General features: G+C 38.8%; 1 pseudogene; it reads left to right on the top strand.

Moving 5' to 3' along the window:
- The window catches only part of LOC144890853 (uncharacterized), a 75062-nt pseudogene extending 58091 nt beyond the window's left edge, over positions 1 to 16971 (top strand).
- The last annotated feature ends 6010 nt before the right edge of the window (positions 16972 to 22981 follow it).

Here is a 22981-nt window from a genome sequence, read left to right on the forward strand (position 1 = left end):
TGGATAATTATCAGTACGTCAAGGATAATTTATCAGTGCATCACGGATAATTATCAGTACGTCATGGATAATTATCAGTATGTCATGGATAATTATCAGTACGTCATGGATCATTATCAGTACGTCATGGATAATTATCAGTACGTGATGTATAATTATCAGTTCGTCATGGATAATTATCAGTACGTCATGGATAATTATCAGTTCGTCATGGATAATTATCAGCACGTCATGGATAATTATCAGTACGTCATGGATCATTATCAGTACGTCATGGATAATTATCAGTACGTGATGTATAATTATCAGTTCGTCATGGATAATTATCAGTACGTCATGGATAATTATCAGTTCGTCATGGATAATTATCAGCACATCATGGATAATTATCAGTACATCATGGATAATTATCAGTACGTCATGGATAATTATCAGTGTGTCATGGATAATTATCAGTATGTCATGGATAATTATCAGTCCATCATGGATAATTATCAGTGTGTCATGGATAATTATCAGTACGTCATGGATAATTATCAGTTCATCATGGATAATTATCAGTACGTCATGGATAATTATCAGTGTGTCATGGATAATTTATCAGTGTGTCATAGATAATTATCAGTATGTCATGGATAATTATCAGTTCGTCATGGATAATTATCAGTACGTCATGGATAATTATCAGTACGTCATGGATCGTTATGAGTTCATCATGGATCGATATCAGTGTGTCATGGATAATTACCAGTTCGTCATGGATAATTATCAGCATGTCATGGATAATTATCAGTGCATCATGGATAATTATCAGTACGTCATGGATAATTATCAGTTCATCATGGATAATTATCAGTACGTCATGGATAATTATCAGTACGTCATGGATAATTATCAGTACGTCATGGATAATTATCAGTACGTCATTGATCATTATCAGTACGTCATGGATAATTATCAGTACGTCATGGATAATTATCAGAACGTCATGGATAATTATCAGTACGTCATGGATAATTATCAGTACGTCATGGATAATAATAATAATAATAATAATGCATTTATTTTATATAGCGCTTTTCAGGAAGCCCAAAGACGCTTTGACAGAGTGCAAAACATAATGCATAGCAAAACATAAAGACAATTGCAAAAAAAGAAGAATCAATAGGGAAATATTCAAAGCACAAAGGAGGGAGAAGGAGAGGAGATAGTCAGGGGTTAGATGCTGTGGGTTAAATGTTGAATGCAGTGTTGAACAGGTGGGTCTTGAGTGATGTTTTGAATGTGGTGAGTGAGGAGGAGTCTCTGATGGTGTGAGGTAGCGAGTTCCAGAGGGTGGGAGCAGCGATGGAGAAGGCCCTGTCCCCCCAGGATCTAAATTTGGTCCGGATGGGGGGGGGGGGGGTCAGGAGGTTGGTACCAGCAGAGCGGAGGTTGCGGGTGGGAGTGTGTCTGGAGAGGAGGTCAGCCAGGTAGGATGGGGCCAGGTTATGGAGGGCTTTGTAGGTCAAGAGGAGGATTTTGTACTGGATTCTCTGGGAGATGGGGAGCCAGTGAAGCTTGTAAAGGACGGGGGTGATGTGGTCACGGGTCCGGGAATGGGTGAGTAGACGGGCAGCGGAGTTCTGAATGTATTGGAGTTTATTGGTGATTGTTGAGGGTGAACCATAAACGAGGCTATTGCAGTAGTCCAGACGGGAAGTGATGAAGGCGTGGATGAGGGTTTCTGCAGCCACGGAAGAGAGGGATGGACGGAGACGGGCGATGTTTTTCAGGTGAAAGAAGGCTGTCTTTGTGATCTGTTTAGTGTATTTGTCGAAGGAGAGGGTTTGGTCAAAGATGATGCCAAGATTCCGGATGTGAGGGGAGGTGGATACTGGGAAACCGTCGATGTTGAGGGCAAAGTTATGAGTGGACTTGGTGAGCGTTTTTGGGCCAATGATGATTATTTCAGATTTATCACAGTTAAGTTTGAGGAAGTTGATTTGAAGCCAGGATTTTATTTCAGTGATGCAGTTTGTCAGGATAGAGTGGGTGGCGGTGGAGATGGACTTGGTGGAGATGAAAAGCTGGATGTCATCGGCGAAGCAGTGGAATTGGAGACCATGACGGCGGATTAAGTGACCGAGGGGGGACAGGTAAAGGATGAAGAGGAGGGGGCCAAGAACTGAACCTTGGGGGACACCTTGGGGGAGGGGAGCAGTGGGGGATTTGCAGTTATTGATGGAGATGAACTGACGTCTGTCAGAGAGGTATGATTTAATCCAAGAGAGGGCAGTGCCGGTAATGTTAAAGGTGGTTTCAAGTCGGGTGAGGAGGATGGTGTGATCGATGGTGTCAAAGGCAGCGCTGAGGTCGAGGAGGATGAGAATGTTGAGGTTGCCAGCGTCAGAGGAGAGGAGAAGGTCGTTGGTGATTTTGAGGAGAGCAGTTTCAGTACTGTGGTTGGAGCGGAATCCGGATTGGAATGTTTCATACAGGTTATTGGCAGAGAGGTGATGTTTGAGTTGAGTGGCTACAGCGCGTTCCAAAACCTTTGACAGAAAGGGTAGGTTGGAGATGGGTCTGAAGTTATTTAGGGTGTCAGGGTTTAGTCCAGGTTTTTTCAGAATGGGGGTAACAGCAGCAATTTTGAGGGATGGTGGGACGATGCCTGTAGACAGGGAGGAGTTTATTGTTGCAATGATAAGTGGAGAGAGAGCAGGAAGGGAGGCCTTGACAAAGCTGGAGGGGATGGGGTCAAGAGTGCAGGTGGCAGTTTTCATTCCGATGAGGAGTTCAGAGAGGTCAGTAGGGGAGACTGGGGAGAATTGAGACAGGGGATGGCAGTATAAGGGGGGGCAGGTGGTTTGAGGGGGAGCGGGTGCGGCGGTGGTCAAGCTGTTGTAGATGTTTTCAATTTTGCGTTGGAAGAATGAAAGGAAGGAGATGCAGTTGTCTATTGTGAATGACTGGGTGGTGGTGTTCAGGGGGCTGAGGAGTTTGTTTATTGTAGAGAAGAGTGCTTTTGGGTTTCCGGAGCCAGAGTGGATAATTTGAGAGTAGTAGGCGGAGCGGGCGCGGGAGAGGGCATCTTTATAGTGTTGTATGTGGTCCTTGTAGGCCTGGGAGTGAACTGTGAGACCTGTTTTATTGCGGAGTCTTTCAAGTTGGCGAGCACGAGTTTTCATCATGGATAATTCAGTATGGATAATTATCAGTTCATCATGGATAATTATCAGTCCGTCATGGATAATTATCAGTTCATCATGGATATTTATCAGCATGTCATGGATAATTATCAGTACATCATGGATCATTATCAGTACATCATGGATATTTATCAGTACGTCATGGATAATTATCAGTCCGTCATGGATAATTATCAGTACGTCATGGACAATTATCAGTGCATCATGGATAATTATCAGTAAGTCATGGATAATTATCAGTACGTCATGGATCATTATCAGTACGTCATGGATAATTATCAGTACATGATGGATAATTATCAGTTCATCATGGGAAATTATCAGTCCGTCATGGATAATTATCAGTTCATCATGGATATTTATCAGTGTGTCATAGATAATTATCAGTATGTCATGGATAATTATCAGTTCGTCATGGATAATTATCAGTCCGTCATGGATAATTATCAGTACGTCATGGATCGTTATGAGTTCATCATGGATCGATATCAGTGTGTCATGGATAATTACCAGTTCATCATGGATAATTATCAGCATGTCATGGATAATTATCAGTGCATCATGGATAATTATCAGTACGTCATGGATAATTATCAGTTCATCATGGATAATTATCAGTACGTCATGGATAATTATCAGTACGTCATGGATAATTATCAGTACGTCATGGATAATTATCAGTACGTCATTGATCATTATCAGTACGTCATGGATAATTATCAGTACGTCATGGATAATTATCAGAACGTCATGGATAATTATCAGTACGTCATGGATAATTATCAGTACGTCATGGATAATAATAATAATAATAATAATGCATTTATTTTATATAGCGCTTTTCAGGAAGCCCAAAGACGCTTTGACAGAGTGCAAAACATAATGCATAGCAAAACATAAAGACAATTGCAAAAAAAGAAGAATCAATAGGGAAATATTCAAAGCACAAAGGAGGGAGAAGGAGAGGAGATAGTCAGGGGTTAGATGCTGTGGGTTAAATGTTGAATGCAGTGTTGAACAGGTGGGTCTTGAGTGATGTTTTGAATGTGGTGAGTGAGGAGGAGTCTCTGATGGTGTGAGGTAGCGAGTTCCAGAGGGTGGGAGCAGCGATGGAGAAGGCCCTGTCCCCCCAGGATCTAAATTTGGTCCGGATGGGGGGGGGGGGGGGGGGTCAGGAGGTTGGTACCAGCAGAGCGGAGGTTGCGGGTGGCAGTGTGTCTGGAGAGGAGGTCAGCCAGGTAGGATGGGGCCAGGTTATGGAGGGCTTTGTAGGTCAAGAGGAGGATTTTGTACTGGATTCTCTGGGAGATGGGGAGCCAGTGAAGCTTGTAAAGGACGGGGGTGATGTGGTCACGGGTCCGGGAATGGGTGAGTAGACGGGCAGCGGAGTTCTGAATGTATTGGAGTTTATTGGTGATTGTTGAGGGTGAACCATAAAGGAGGCTATTGCAGTAGTCCAGACGGGAAGTGATGAAGGCGTGGATGAGGGTTTCTGCAGCCACGGAGGAGAGGGATGGACGGAGACGGGCGATGTTTTTCAGGTGAAAGAAGGCTGTCTTTGTGATCTGTTTAGTGTATTTGTCGAAGGAGAGGGTTTGGTCAAAGATGATGCCAAGATTCCGGATGTGAGGGGAGGTGGATACTGGGAAACCGTCGATGTTGAGGGCAAAGTTATGAGTGGACTTGGTGAGCGTTTTAGGGCCAATGATGATTATTTCAGATTTATCACAGTTAAGTTTGAGGAAGTTGATTTGAAGCCAGGATTTTATTTCAGTGATGCAGTTTGTCAGGATAGAGTGGGTGGCGGTGGAGATGGACTTGGTGGAGATGAAAAGCTGGATGTCATCGGCGAAGCAGTGGAATTGGAGACCATGACGGCGGATTAAGTGACCGAGGGGGGACAGGTAAAGGATGAAGAGGAGGGGGCCAAGAACTGAACCTTGGGGGACACCTTGGGGGAGGGGAGCAGTGGGGGATTTGCAGTTATTGATGGAGATGAACTGACGTCTGTCAGAGAGGTATGATTTAATCCAAGAGAGGGCAGTGCCGGTAATGTTAAAGGTGGTTTCAAGTCGGGTGAGGAGGATGGTGTGATCGATGGTGTCAAAGGCGGCGCTGAGGTCGAGGAGGATGAGAATGTTGAGGTTGCCAGCGTCAGAGGAGAGGAGAAGGTCGTTGGTGATTTTGAGGAGAGCAGTTTCAGTACTGTGGTTGGAGCGGAATCCGGATTGGAATGTTTCATACAGGTTATTGGCAGAGAGGTGATGTTTGAGTTGAGTGGCTGCAGCGCGTTCCAAAACCTTTGACAGAAAGGGTAGGTTGGAGATGGGTCTGAAGTTATTTAGGGTGTCAGGGTTTAGTCCAGGTTTTTTCAGAATGGGGGTAACAGCAGCAATTTTGAGGGATGGTGGGACGATGCCTGTAGACAGGGAGGAGTTTATTGTTGCAATGATAAGTGGAGAGAGAGCAGGAAGGGAGGCCTTGACAAAGCTGGAGGGGATGGGGTCAAGAGTGCAGGTGGCAGTTTTCATTCCGATGAGGAGTTCAGAGAGGTCAGTAGGGGAGACTGGGGAGAATTGAGACAGGGGATGGCAGTATAAGGGGGGGCAGGTGGTTTGAGGGGGAGCGGGTGCGGCGGTGGTCAAGCTGTTGTAGATGTTTTCAATTTTGCGTTGGAAGAATGAAAGGAAGGAGATGCAGTTGTCTATTGTGAATGACTGGGTGGTGGTGTTCAGGGGGCTGAGGAGTTTGTTTATTGTAGAGAAGAGTGCTTTTGGGTTTCCGGAGCCAGAGTGGATAATTTGAGAGTAGTAGGCGGAGCGGGCGCGGGAGAGGGCATCTTTATAGTGTTGTATGTGGTCCTTGTAGGCCTGGGAGTGAACTGTGAGACCTGTTTTATTGCGGAGTCTTTCAAGTTGGCGAGCACGAGTTTTCATCATGGATAATTCAGTATGGATAATTATCAGTTCATCATGGATAATTATCAGTCCGTCATGGATAATTATCAGTTCATCATGGATATTTATCAGCATGTCATGGATAATTATCAGTACATCATGGATCATTATCAGTACATCATGGATATTTATCAGTACGTCATGGATAATTATCAGTCCGTCATGGATAATTATCAGTACGTCATGGACAATTATCAGTGCATCATGGATAATTATCAGTAAGTCATGGATAATTATCAGTACGTCATGGATCATTATCAGTACGTCATGGATAATTATCAGTACATGATGGATAATTATCAGTTCATCATGGGAAATTATCAGTCCGTCATGGATAATTATCAGTTCATCATGGATATTTATCAGTGTGTCATAGATAATTATCAGTATGTCATGGATAATTATCAGTTCGTCATGGATAATTATCAGTACGTCATGGATAATTATCAGTACGTCATGGATCGTTATGAGTTCATCATGGATCGATATCAGTGTGTCATGGATAATTACCAGTTCGTCATGGATAATTATCAGTTCATCATGGATATTTATCAGTGTGTCATAGATAATTATCAGTACGTCATGGATAATTATCAGTTCGTCATGGATAATTATCAGTACGTCATGGATAATTATCAGTACGTCATGGATCGTTATGAGTTCATCATGGATCGATATCAGTGTGTCATGGATAATTACCAGTTCGTCATGGATAATTATCAGTTCATCATGGATATTTATCAGTGTGTCATAGATAATTATCAGTATGTCATGGATAATTATCAGTTCGTCATGGATAATTATCAGTACGTCATGGATAATTATCAGTACGTCATGGATCGTTATGAGTTCATCATGGATCGATATCAGTGTGTCATGGATAATTACCAGTTCGTCATGGATAATTATCAGTTCATCATGGATATTTATCAGTGTGTCATAGATAATTATCAGTATGTCATGGATAATTATCAGTTCGTCATGGATAATTATCAGTACGTCATGGATAATTATCAGTACGTCATGGATCGTTATGAGTTCATCATGGATCGATATCAGTGTGTCATGGATAATTACCAGTTCGTCATGGATAATTATCAGTTCATCATGGATATTTATCAGTGTGTCATAGATAATTATCAGTACGTCATGGATCGTTATGAGTTCATCATGGATCGATATCAGTGTGTCATGGATAATTATCAGTCCGTCATGGATAATTATCAGTTCATCATGGATCGATATCAGTGTGTCATAGATAATTATCAGTACGTCATGGATCGTTATGAGTTCATCATGGATCGATATCAGTTCGTCATGGATAATTATCAGTTCATCATGGATAATTATCAGTACGTCATGGATCGTTATGAGTTCATCATGGATCGATATCAGTGTGTCATGGATAATTATCAGTCCGTCATGGATAATTATCAGTTCATCATGGATATTTATCAGTGTGTCATAGATAATTATCAGTATGTCATGGATAATTACCAGTTCGTCATGGATAATTATCAGCATGTCATGGATAATTATCAGTGCATCATGGATAATTATCAGTACGTCATGGATAATTATCAGTTCATCATGGATAATTATCAGTACGTCATGGATAATTATCAGTTCATCATGGATAATTATCAGTATGTCATGGATAATTATCAGTTCGTCATGGATAATTATCAGTTCATCATGGATAATTATCAGTACGTCATGGATAATTATCAGTTCGTCATGGATAATTATCAGCACATCATGGATAATTATCAGAACGTCATGGATAATTATCAGTCCGTAATGGATAATTATCAGTACATCACGGATAATTATCAGTACGTCATGGATAATTATCAGTACATCATGGATAATTATTAGTACGTCATGAATAATAATCAGTTCGTCATGGATAATTATCAGTACGTCATGGATAATTATCAGTTCGTCATGGATAAGTATCAGTTCGTCATGGATAATTATCAGTTCATCATGGATAATTATCAGTTCATCATGGATAATTATCAGTTCGTCATGGATAATTATCAGTTCATCATGGATAATTATCAGTTCGTCATGGATAATTATCAGTTCATCATGGATAATTATCAGTTCGTCATGGATAATTATCAGTTCGTCATGGATAATTATCAGTTCATCATGGATAATTATCAGTACGTCATGGATAATTATCAGTTCGTCATGGATAATTATCAGTTCATCATGGATAATTATCAGTTCGTCATGGATAATTATCAGTTCGTCATGGATAATTATCAGTTCGTCATGGATAATTATCAGTACGTCATGGATAATTATCAGTACGTCATGGATAATTATCAGTTCGTCATGGATAATTATCAGTATGTCATGGATAATTATCAGTTCGTCATGGATAATTATCAGTTCATCATGGATAATTATCAGTTCATCATGGATAATTATCAGTACGTCATGGATAATTATCAGTTCGTCATGGATAATTATCAGTTCATCATGGATAATTATCAGTTCATCATGGATAATTATCAGTACGTCATGGATAATTATCAGTTCGTCATGGATAATTATCAGTTCATCATGGATAATTATCAGTACGTCATGGATAATTATCAGTTCATCATGGATAATTATCAGTACGTCATGGATAATTATCAGTTCGTCATGGATAATTATCAGTTCATCATGGATATCATCATGGATCAGTTCATCATGGATAATTATCAGTACATCATGGATTAATTATCAGTTCGTCATGGATAATTATCAGTTCATCATGGATAATTATCAGTTCATCATGGATAATTATCAGTCCGTCATGGATAATTATCAGTTCATCATGGATATTTATCAGCACGTCATGGATAATTATCAGTACGTCATGGATAATTATCAGTACGTCATGGATAATTATCAGTACGTCATGGATAATTATCAGTACGTCATGGATAATTATCAGTACATCATGGATAATTATCAGTACCTCATGGATAATTAACAGTACGTCATGGATAATTATCAGTACGTCATGGATAATTATCATTACGTCATGGATAATTTATCAGTACATCATGGATAATTTATCAGTACGTCATGGATAATTATCAGTATGTCATGGATAATTATCAGTATGTCATGGATAATTATCAGTACGTCATGGATAATTATCAGTTCATCATGGATAATTATCAGTTCATCATGGATAATTATCAGTCCGTCATGGATAATTATCAGTTCATCATGGATATTTATCAGCACGTCATGGATAATTATCAGTACGTCATGGATAATTATCAGTACGTCATGGATAATTATCAGTACGTCATGGATAATTATCAGTACGTCATGGATAATTATCAGTACATCATGGATAATTATCAGTACCTCATGGATAATTAACAGTACGTCATGGATAATTATCAGTACGTCATGGATAATTATCATTACGTCATGGATAATTTATCAGTACATCATGGATAATTTATCAGTACGTCATGGATAATTATCAGTATGTCATGGATAATTATCAGTATGTCATGGATAATTATCAGTACGTCATGGATAATTATCAGTACGTCATGGATAATTATCAGTACGTCATGGATAATTATCAGTACGTCATGGATAATTATCAGTATGTCATGGATAATTATCAGTACGCCATGGATAATTATCAGTACGTCATGGATAATTATCAGTACGTCATGGATAATTATCAGTCCATCATGGATAATTATCAGTACGTCATGGATAATTATCAGTACGTCATGGATAATTATCAGTACGTCATGGATAATTATCAGTACGTCATGGATAATTATCAGTACGTCATGGATAATTATCAGTACGTCATGGATAATTTATCAGTTCGTCATGGATAATTATCAGTTCGTCATGGATAATTATCAGTTCGTCATGGATAATTATCAGTTCGTCATAGATAATTATCAGTACGTGATGGATAATTATCAGTTCATCATGGATAATTATCAGTTCGTCATGGATAATTTATCAGCATGTCATGGATAATTATCTGTACGTCATGGATAATTATCAGTACGTCATGGATAATTATCAGAACGTCATGGATAATTATCAGTACGTCATGGATAATTATCAGTTCATCATGGGAAATTATCAGTCCGTCATGGATAATTATCAGTTCATCATGGATATTTATCAGCATGTCATGGATAATTATCAGTACATCATGGATCATTATTATCAGTACATCATGGATATTTATCAGTACGTCATGGATAATTATCAGTCCGTCATGGATAATTATCAGTACGTCATGGATAATTATCAGTGCATCATGGATAATTATCAGTACATCATGGATAATTATCAGCACGTCATGGATAATTATCAGTGCATCATGGATAATTATTAGTACGTTATGAATAATTATCAGTTCGTAATGGATAATTATCAGTTCGTCATGGATAATTATCAGTATGTCTTGGATAATTATCAGTACAGCATGGATCGTTATGAGTTCATCATGGATCCTTATCAGTGTGTCATTGATAATTATCAGTACTTCATGGATAATTATCAGTTCATCATGGATAATTATCAGTACGTCATGGATAATTATCAGTTCGTCATGGATAATTATCAGTTCATCATGGGTAATTATCAGTTCATTATGGATAATTATCAGTTCGTCATGGATAATTATCAGTACGTTGTGGATAATTATCAGTACGTTATGCATAATTATCAGTACGTTATGGATAATTATCAGTGTGTCATGGATAATTATCAGTACGTTATGGATAATTATCAGTTTGTCATGGATAATTATCAGTACGTTATGGATAATTATCAGTGTGTCATGGATAATTATCAGTCCATCATGGATAATTATCAGTTCATCATGGATATTTATCAGCATGTCATGGATAATTATCAGTATATCATGGATCATTATCAGAACATCATGGATATTTATCAGTACGTCATGGATAATTATCAGTCCGTCATGGATAATTATCAGTACGTCAAGGATAATTATCAGTGCATCATGGATAATTATCAGTACGTCATGGATAATTATCAGTATGCCATGGATAATTATCAGTACGTCATGGATCATTATCAGTACGTCATGGATAATTATCAGTACGTGATGTATAATTATCAGTTCGTCATGGATAATTATCAGTACGTGATGTATAATTATCAGTTCGTCATGGATAATTATCAGTACGTCATGGATAATTATCAGTTCGTCATGGATAATTATCAGCACGTCATGGATAATTATCAGTACGTCATGGATCATTATCAGTACGTCATGGATAATTATCAGTACGTGATGTATAATTATCAGTTCGTCATGGATAATTATCAGTACGTCATGGATAATTATCAGTTCGTCATGGATAATTATCAGCACGTCATGGATAATTATCAGTACGTCATGCATAATTATCAGTACGTTATGGATAATTATCAGTGTGTCATGGATAATTATGAGTATGTCATGGATAATTATCAGTCCATCATGGATAATTATCAGTGTGTCATGGATAATTATCAGTACGTCATGGATAATTATCAGTTCATCATGGATAATTATCAGTACGTCATGGATAATTATCAGTGTGTCATGGATAATTTATCAGTGTGTCATGGATAATTATCAGTACGTCATGGATCGTTATGAGTTCATCATGGATCGTTATCAGTGTGTCATGGATAATTACCAGTTCGTCATGGATAATTATCAGCATGTCATGGATAATTATCAGTGCGTCATGGATAATTATCAGTACGTCATGGATAATTATCAGTTCATCATGGATAATTATCAGTACGTCATGGATAATTATCAGTACGTCATGGATAATTATCAGTACGTCATGGATAAATATCAGTACGTCATTGATCATTATCAGTACGTCATGGATAATTATCAGTACGTCATGGATAATTATCAGAACGTCATGGATAATTATCAGTACGTCATGGATAATTATCAGTACGTCATGGATAATTATCAGTTCATCATGGATAATTATCAGTCCGTCATGGATAATTATCAGTTCATCATGGATATTTATCAGCATGTCATGGATAATTATCAGTACATCATGGATCATTATCAGTACATCATGGATAATTATTAGTACATCATGGATCATTATCAGTACATCATGGATATTTATCAGTACGTCATGGATAATTATCAGTCCGTCATGGATAATTATCAGTACATCATGGATAATTATCAGTATGTCATGGATAATTATCAGTAAGTCATGGATAATTATCAGTACGTCATGGATCATTATCAGTACGTCATGGATAATTATCAGTACATGATGGATAATTATCAGTTCATCATGGATAATTATCAGTACGTCATGGATAATTATCAGTTCGTCATGGATAATTATCAGCACGTCATGGATAATTATCAGAACGTCATGGATAATTATCAGTCCGTAATGGATAATTATCAGTACATCACTGATAATTATCAGTACGTCATGGATAATTATCAGTACATCATGGATAATTATCAGTACGTCATGGATAATTATCAGTACATCATGGATAATTATTAGTACGTCATGAATAATAATCAGTTCGTCATGGATAATTATCAGTACGTCATGGATAATTATGAGTACGTCATGGATAATTATCAGTGTGTCATGGATAATTATCAGTACGTCATGGATAATTATCAGTTCGTCATGGATAATTATCAGTACGTCATGTATAATTATCAGTGTGTCATGGATAATTATCAGTACGTCATGGATAATTATCAGTGTGTCATGGATAATGATCAGTATGTCATGGATAATTATCAGGACGTCATGGATAATTATCAGTACATCATGGATAATTATCAATGTGTCATGGATAATTATCAGTTCGTCATGGATAATTATCAGCACGTCATGGATAATTTATCAGCACGTCATGGATAATTATCACCACGTAATGGATAATTTATCAGCACGTCATGGATAATTATCAGTACGTCATGGATAATTATTAGTACGTCATGGATAATTATCAGTCCGTCATGGATAAATATCAGTACGTCATGGATAATTATCAGTACATCATGGATAATTATCAGTACGTCATGGATAATTATCAGTACGTCATGGATAATTATCAGTACGTCATGGATCATTATCAGTACGTCATGGATAATTATCAGTACGTCATGGATAATTATCAGTACGTGATGGATAATTATCAGTACATCATGGATAATTATCAGCATGTCATGGATAATTATCAGTACGTCATGGATTATTATTAGTCCATCATGGATAATTATCAGTACGTCATGGATAATTATCAGAACATCATGGATAATTATGAGTACATCATGGATAATTATCAGTACGTCATGGATAATTATCAGAACATCATGGATAATTATCAGCACGTCATGGATAATTATCAGTACGTCATGGATAATTATCAGGGTGTCATGGATAATTATCAGTACATCATGGATAATTATCAGTGTGTCATGGATAATTAATCAGTACGTCATGGATAATTATCAGTACGTCATGGATAATTATCAGTTCGTCATGGATAATTATCAGTACGTCATGGATAATTATCAGTGTGTCATGGATAATTTATCAGTGTGTCATGGATAATTATCAGTCTGTCATGGATAATTATCAGTTCGTCATGGATAATTATCAGTACGTCATGGATAATTATCAGTACGTCATGGATCGTTATGAGTTCATCATGGATCGTTATCAGTGTGTCATGGATAATTATCAGTTCGTCATGGATAATTATCAGCATGTCATGGATAATTATCAGTGCATCATGGATAATTATCAGTACGTCATGGATAATTATCAGTTCATCATGGATAATTATCAGTACGTCATGGATAATTATCAGTTCATCATGGATAATTATCAGTACGTCATGGATAATTATCTGTTCATCATGGATAATTATCAGTACGTCATGGATACATGGATAATTATCAGCATGTCATGGATAATTATCAGTGCATCATGGATAATTATCACTACGTCATGGATAATTATCAGTTCATCATGGATAATTATCAGTACGTCATGGATAATTATCAGTTCATCATGGATAATTATCAGTACGTGATGTATAATTATCAGTTCGTCATGGATAATTATCAGTACGTCATGGATAATTATCAGTTCGTCATGGATAATTATCAGCACGTCATGGATAATTATCAGTACGTCATGGATAATTATCAGTCCGTCATGGATAATTATCAGTACATCACGGATAATTATCAGTACATCATGGATAATTATCAGTACATCATGGATAATTATCAGTCCGTCATGGATAATTATCAGTACATCCTGGATAATTATTAGTACGTCATGAATAATAATCAGTTCGTCATGGATAATTATCAGTATGTCATGGATAATTATGAGTACGTCATGGATAATTATCAGTGTGTCATGGATAATTATCAGTACGTCATGGATAATTATCAGTTCGTCGTGGATAATTATCAGTACGTCATGGATAATTATCAGGGTGTCATGGATAATTATCAGTACGTCATGGATAATTATCAGTGTGTCATGGATAATTATCAGTATGTCATGGATAATTATCAGTTCGTCATGGATAATTATCAGTCCGTCATGGATAATTATCAGTGTGTCATGGATAATTTATCAGTGTGTCATGGATAATTATCAGTCTGTCATGGATAATAATTATCAGTTCGTCATGGATAATTATCAGTACGTCATGGATAATTATCAGTACGTCATGGATCGTTATGAGTTCATCATGGATCGTTATCAGTGTGTCATGGATAATTATCAGTTCGTCATGGATAATTATCAGCATGTCATGGATAATTATCAGTGCATCATGGATAATTATCAGTACGTCATGGATAATTATCAGTTCATCATGGATAATTATCAGTACATCATGGATAATTATCAGTTCATCATGGATAATTATTAGTACGTCATGGATAATTATCTGTTCATCATGGATAATAATTATTAGTACATCATGGATAATTATCAGTTCGTCATGGATAATTATCAGTACGTCATGGATAATTATCAGTGCATCATGGATAATTATCAGTACGTCATGGATAATAATCAGTTCATCATGGATAATTATCAGTACGTCATGGATAATTATCAGTTCATCATGGATAATTATCAGTACGTCATGGATAATTATCTGTTCATCATGGATAATTATCAGTACGTCATGGATAATTATCAGTTCGTCATGGATAATTATCAGTTCATCATGGATAATTATCAGTTCATCATGGATAATTATCAGTACGTCATGGATAATTATCAGTTCGTCATGGATAATTATCAGTTCATCATGGATAATTATCAGTTCATCATGGATAATTATCAGTATGTCATGGATAATTATCAGTTCGTCATGGATAATTATCAGTACGTCATGGATAATTATCAGTTCATCATGGATAATTATCAGTATGTCATGGATAATTATCAGTTCGTCATGGATAATTATCAGTTCATCATGGATAATTATCAGTGTGTCATGGATAATTATCAGTATGTCATGGATAATTATCAGTTCGTCATGGATAATTATCAGTACGTCATGGATAATTATCAGTGTGTCATGGATAATTTATCAGTGTGTCATGGATAAATATCAGTATGTCATGGATAATTATCAGTTCGTCATGGATAATTATCAGTACGTCATGTATAATTATCAGTACGTCATGGATAATTATCAGTACGTCATGGATAATTATCAGTTCATCATGGATAATTATCAGTATGTCATGGATAATTATCAGTTCGTCATGGATAATTATCAGTTCATCATGGATAATTATCAGTTCATCATGGATAATTATCAGTACGTCATGGATAATAATCAGTTCGTCATGGATAATTATCAGTTCATCATGGATAATTATCAGTTCATCATGGATAATTATCAGTATGTCATGGATAATTATCAGTTCGTCATGGATAAATTATCAGTACGTCATGGATAATTATCAGTTCATCATGGATAATTATCAGTACGTCATGGATAATTATCAGTTCGTCATGGATAATTATCAGTTCATCATGGATAATTATCAGTTCATCATGGATAATTATCAGTACGTCATGGATAATTATCAGTACGTCATGGATAATTATCAGTTCATCATGGATAATTATCAGTACGTCTTGGATAATTATCAGTTCGTCATGGATAATTATCAGTTCATCATGGATAATTTATCAGTTCATCATGGATAATTATCAGTATGTCATGGATAATTATCAGTTCATCATGGATAATTATCAGTTCATCATGGATAATTATCAGTTCATCATGGATAATTATCAGTACGTCATGGATAATTATCAGTTCGTCATGGATAATTATCAGTACGTCATGGATAATTATCAGTTCGTCATGGATAATTATCAGTTCATCATGGATAATTATCAGTACGTCATGGATAATTATCAGTTCGTCATGGATAATTATCAGTTCATCATGGATAATTATCAGTTCACCATGGATAATTATCAGTACGTCATGGATAATTTGCAGTACGTTATGGATCATTATCAGTCCGTCATAGATCATTATCAGTACGTCATGGATAATTTGCAGTACGTTATGGATCATTATCAGTCCGTCATAGATCATTATCAGTACGTCATGGATAATTTGCAGTACGTTATGGATCATTATCAGTACGACATGGATCATTTCCCTTTGTACCAGCAGAGCAAGGTCGGGTGGCAGAATCCATCAGGTACGACCTTTGGCTCAACGACTGATTCAGGAAGGTGCCCAGGGAGGACGATTATCCAGGTGGGTGAAACTACCATAGCGTCAAAAAGTATTTGAAACACAAATGTTTTGTTCTGATTTTACATTTGAAGCCATTTTCTTTTCCAAGTTTACTTCCTTTTTTCCTTCCCATTCATTGTTTTTCAAGTTTCTTCCCAAATGGGACGGAGAGGAATGAGCAGGTACGTTGTTTGTAGGTGAAGGTTGCGTCACAGTATTCGTCATGTTGATTACGCAATTAATATAATGCAAAATTGGTGAGAGAATTTATAAAATTTACTATTAATTGAAAAGAGTATTTACTCTGTATCCGAGATGTTTGGATGACTTTGAATTGATAATTATCAGCTTACCTGGAACGTAGTTCAGGTGTGCTTATGAGATGGCGCGTCCTCTGTCCGTAAACATTTGAAACTTCTTCTCCGAAACCGCTGATGGGATTGTGACCAAACTTGGCACAAATTATATTTGTTATCCAACCTCCTCTCAACTCACCTCCTCCTTCTTTCAACACAACTCACCTCCTTTCTCCTCCTCTTCCTCTCAGCACAACTCACTTCCTTCCTCCTCTCAGCACAACTCACCTCCTCCTTCTCCAAACCCTACCCCCACTCCCACCCAACTGGTCTTCTGTTGTAAAACAAATTTCCCAATGATGAACATTTTTCTAAATGAAGGATTTTTTATTTTATTGTATAAAAAGATATATAATGAATACATTTGAAAATACAAAATCAAAACTTAGAAGAACAACATGTAATTACAAAAACAACAATGACATGCTGAGGTTTGGATTGAGAGATAAATGGTGATTTTGATGATATTTACATGTAAAGTAAAGGATTTCACGGCTGTCTGGTTACATGTATGTAGAGTGAATGATGATATGTACATGTAAAGTAAAGGATTTCACGCCTGTCCAGTTACACATGTGTAGAGTGAATGATGATATTTACATGTAAAGTAAAGGATTTCACGTCTGTCCAGTTACATGTATGTAGAGTGAATGATGATATGTACATGTAAAGTAAAGGATTTCACGCCTGTCTAGTTACACATGTGTAGAGTGAATGATGATATTTACATTTAAAGTAAAGGATTTCACACCTGTCCAGTTACATGTATGTAGAGTGAATGATGATATGTACATGTAAAGTAAAGGATTTCACACCTGTCCAGTTACACGTGTGTTTAGGGAATGATGATACGTACATGTAAAGTAAAGGATTTCACGCCTGTCCAGTTACACGTGTGTTCAGGGAATGATGATATGTACATGTAAAGTAAAGGATTTCACGCCTGTCCAGTTACATGTATGTAGAGTGAATGATGATATGTACATGTAAAGTAAAGGATTTCACGGCTGTCTGGTTACATGTATGTAGAGTGAATGATGATATGTACATGTAAAGTAAAGGATTTCACGCGTGTCCAGTTACACGTGTGTTCAAGGAATGATGATATGTACATGTAAAGTAAAGGATTTCACGCCTGTCCGGTTACATGTATGTAGAGTGAATGATGATATGTACATGTATAGTAAAGGATTTCACACCTGTCCAGTTACATGTATGTAGAGTGAATGATGATATGTACATGTAAAGTAAAGGATTTCACGCCTGTCCGGTTACATGTATGTATAGTGAATGATGATATGTACATGTAAAGTAAAGGATTTCATGCCTGTCCAGTTACATGTATGTAGAGTAAAAGATGATATGTACATGTAAAGTATAGGATTTCACACCTGTCTGGTTACATATATGTAGAGTGAATGATGATATGTACATGTAAAGTAAAGGATTTCACGCCTGTCCGGTTACATGTATGTAGAGTGAATGATGATATGTACATGTAAAGTAAAGGATTTCACACCTGTCCGGTTACATGTATGTAGAGTGAATGATGATATGTACATGTAAAGTAAAGGATTTCATGCCTGTCCAGTTACACATGTGTCCAGGGAATGATGATATGTACATGTAAAGTAAAGGATTTCACGCCTGTCTGGTTACATGTATGTAGAGTGAATGATGATATGTACATGTGTAGTAAAGGATTTCACGCCTGTCCGGTTACATGTATGTAGAGTGAATGATGATATGTACATGTAAAGTAAAGGATTTCACGCCTGTCCGGTTACACATATGTAGAGTGAATGATGATAAGTACATGTAAAGTAGAGGATTTCACGCCTGTCCAGTTACATGTATGTAGAGTGAATGATGATATGTACATGTAAAGTAAAGGATTTCATGCCTGTCCAGTTACATGTATGTAGAGTGAATGATGATATGTACATGTAAAGTAAAGGATTTCATGCCTGTCCAGTTACACGTGTGTTCAGGGAATGATGATATGTACATGTAAAGTAAAGGATTTCACGCCTGTCTGGTTACATGTATGTAGAGGGCATGATCTAACGCCACAGATTTCTCTCTGCAGGCATGCAGAAAAGGCCGCCCATGTCACCATCCAGGTGTACGTGTTGGACCTGTCCTCGTACCATGTGCTCGCTCCGGTGTTTCTTTGGGGAAGTTTCGCACAATGGATTGGTCTTGTCCTTCTCGAAAGGAGGGACACCGTGCGACGACACGACGTCGGACATCTGCGTGAACTGATGGTTGGCGGTGTGCTCCATGCATGTGTGCATGGCGGAAAAGGCGAGAGGCTTGTTTGGGGTCTCCACCTCGGCCTGAGGTCCAAAACAAGATTCCATGAGGTTCGGTGGAGGCAAAGGGTCGACGGCCTGGAACCAGGTCGCGTTCGTTGTCGTGGGAAGCTGCCCACCCACACACAATGCGGCAGGAGTCGGGCAGGTGGACCGGCGCGCTTCCCCGCAGGTGTGGGTCCAGAGCGTGCCCTGTGCTGCCCCCGTCATGTTGGTCCCTCTGCGCTTCTTCCTGCGACGGAATGTCCCGTTGTCAAACATCTTTTCACAGTTGGGGTCCAACGTCCAATAGTTTCCTTTACCTGCCAGGTAGAACAGCATCCATGATGGTTCATAGAAGTTCTTGGACCGATATCATTTGTTTAATGCAAAAACTTTTTGTTAAAAACACTTTTAGTACAGGAACATAACGGGGAGGAGAAACGGAAGTAAACTTGGGGAAAAAGTGCCTAAAATGTCAAATCAGAAGCAAACATTTGTGTTTCACTAGTTTTTGTGTCCCTGGTACTTATCACCCACCTGGATCATCGTCCTCCCTGGGCACCTTCCTGAAACAGTCGTTGAGCGAAAGGTTGTGCCTGATGGAATTCTGCCACCCGGCCTTGCTCTGCTGATAGAAAGGGAAACGATCCATGACGAACTGATAGATCTGATTCAAGGTGAGCTTCCGCTCCGGGACGCTCTGGACGGCCATGGCGATGAGGGCCGAGTACGAGTATGGTGGTCGCACCTGTCTCATCAGCTCTTGCTCTCCGAACGTGGGACACCAGGTCTCCTGAGCGCTGCGCACACCCGTGCCTTCGTACCACCTTCCCTCGATGCCAGCTTGCGATGCCGTGTTGGTAAAGGACATGCCAGCTTGCGATGCCGTGGGGTTAAACTCTATGCCAGCTTGCGATGCCGTGGGGTTAAACTCTATGCCAGCTTGCGATGCCGTGGGGTTAAACTCTATGCCAGCTTGCGATGCCGTGGGGTTAAACTCTATGCCAGCTTGCGATGCCGTGGGATTAAACTCTATGCCAGCTTGCGATGCCGTGGGATTAAACTCTATGCCAGCTTGCGACGCCGTGTTGGTAAAGGACATGCCCGCGCCCATGCCACCGTTATCGTCACCGCAATGGAACCCGACGGCCGGACCCCTCAGGTCCCCCGAGACGTTGTCGATGCCCCCCGGACCATCGGACTGTCGGAAGAAATGCTGGCTCGACGTCCCAGGGAACACCTGGAAAATCTTGGCTTGACCAGAGAGCGGAGAGGCGGCAGAATTTTCCAACAGAGTTGGCAGGTAAGTTGAGGAGTCCTGCTGGTAGACATCGGGCGCAGGTAGATTGTCCGAGGTGGTCGCGTCGGTTTGCAGCGCCCAGGAGCACGGAGCGGCCAGAGGAGAGTCCCAAAACACCTGAGGACCATCGGACATTCTGACCGGAGGTGCGATGGCAGGTGCGTACAACGGGAAGGAGTTGTAAAAAAGGGCCATGCCGATGGCGAATGACTACCTGCGGCTAGGTAACCGTAAGCAAGCGACAGTTGGACACAAGTGCTGTGGCAAGATGAGGCACCGTTGTATAAATAGTGTTAGTCCCAGCCTCAGGCAGAGACACAACGTGACCTATAACCAGCGTGATACTCACGGATTATTTGACTCCTCCTCCTGTTTTTAGCAAACCGCACCTTGTGGCAAACTTCCTCTCGCACATTAAACCTGTGACAGGTAATCTGAGGAACCTTTGCATTAGAAAGGAATGCTTCCACGATGCTTTGACATCCAAGAGCTCACACCTTTCCAAAACATCATTTATTACTTTTTTATATTTGTCTGCCATTCCTACCTTTTGTATTTGGACCGTTTCTAACACCGGGAATAAAGGTATGTTTTCAATGCTGATGTTCCAATTTTATTCCTTAAATGTGACAGGTTGAAGCTTCAAGGCCTATTCACCTTACTTATTGCTCTTTGCTATGGTAATGACTGCTTGAGTGTTTTACCCGATGAACATCACAACCACCATAGTTCCAAAAAATAGGGGCAATACCCCTGGGTGCTCACCTGGTAGAAAAAGCAGTATATTACACCCACTAAAGGTATTTTAAACAGTATCACGGTATTTTAAATCAATTTCAATACTTGCTAGAAGACAGGGCAGCAGGTACAATCATACTTTGACTTGGATTATCAAACTAATGTGACCATAATGCTTTAAACAACAACAACAACAAAAATATTTGGGGGGGCAAGTGCTCCGTACCCCCGGAGACCCAAATTTTTCTAATGCCATGAACACACTTTGGTACCTGCACAGGTGATGAAGGTTGTGATCAAAATTATGTGTGTAGTTTCGGAGAAGAGAGCAATACCTATTTTAGGGGGTCAAACCCCCCTCCACACCACCCCCTCCTGGCAGACACCGTTAAACCATGGTTTTTATGCCATGAACAAACCTTGGTACATCTCAGGTGATGAAGGTTGTGGTCAAGTTTCATCTAAATAGTGCATGTAGTTTCAGATAAGAAAGCAAATTCCTATTTTGGGGAGTCAAACCTGGATCCACTTTGACCCCCGGTAAACCCCCTTAGACCCCGATTACTCTAATGCCGTGAGCAAACTTTAGTCGCAACACAACAAATATCATTTGTGCCAAGTTTGGTCACAATCCCATCTGCGGTTTCGCAGAAGAAGTTGTAAGTGTTTACGGACGGACGATGAACGTGCCATCGCATAAGCGCCCCTGAACTAAGTTCCAGGTGAGCTAAAAAGCACTCCCCCGTTCCAGGTGCATTCATCAGATGGAAGGTACATCTTTACCAAAGCTGCTTGCAATTGTGAGAAAAATCTTCCTCTGGTTGGGGCACACCGCTCAAGGTTAACCATAAGGATAATTCCAGCAGCCACGGAGTGGTAGCTGCACACGTGCTTGAAACAGGTAATGGAGATTGCACAGGTAATCAGTAAACTTGACATCAAACGAAAAATTTAAAATAGATTTGCATGTCCTGAAATTATGAATGTGTCTTCCGGTCCCTGGGCTTCATGCGCCGAGTGTTCAAAAGTCATTGTGAGCATCGTGCAAACATTGATTGCCAACTCATTATAGCAGAAAACATGCCATGTGTATTATATAGACTATTGTATTGTTTTAGTAGAGTATTGTATTGTTGAACTAGGGGTATTATTGTACTAGGGTATTGTTGAACTAGGGTATTATTGTACTAGGGTATTGTTGAACTAGGGTATTATTGTACTAGGGTATTGTTGAACGAGGGTATTATTGTACTAGGGTATTGTTGAATTAGGGTATTATTGTACTAGGGTATTGTTGAACTAGGGT

Source organism: Myxine glutinosa, chromosome 2 (assembly GCF_964187855.1).
Source record: "Myxine glutinosa chromosome 2, kmMyxGlut1.1, whole genome shotgun sequence".
NCBI lineage: Eukaryota > Metazoa > Chordata > Myxini > Myxiniformes > Myxinidae > Myxine > Myxine glutinosa.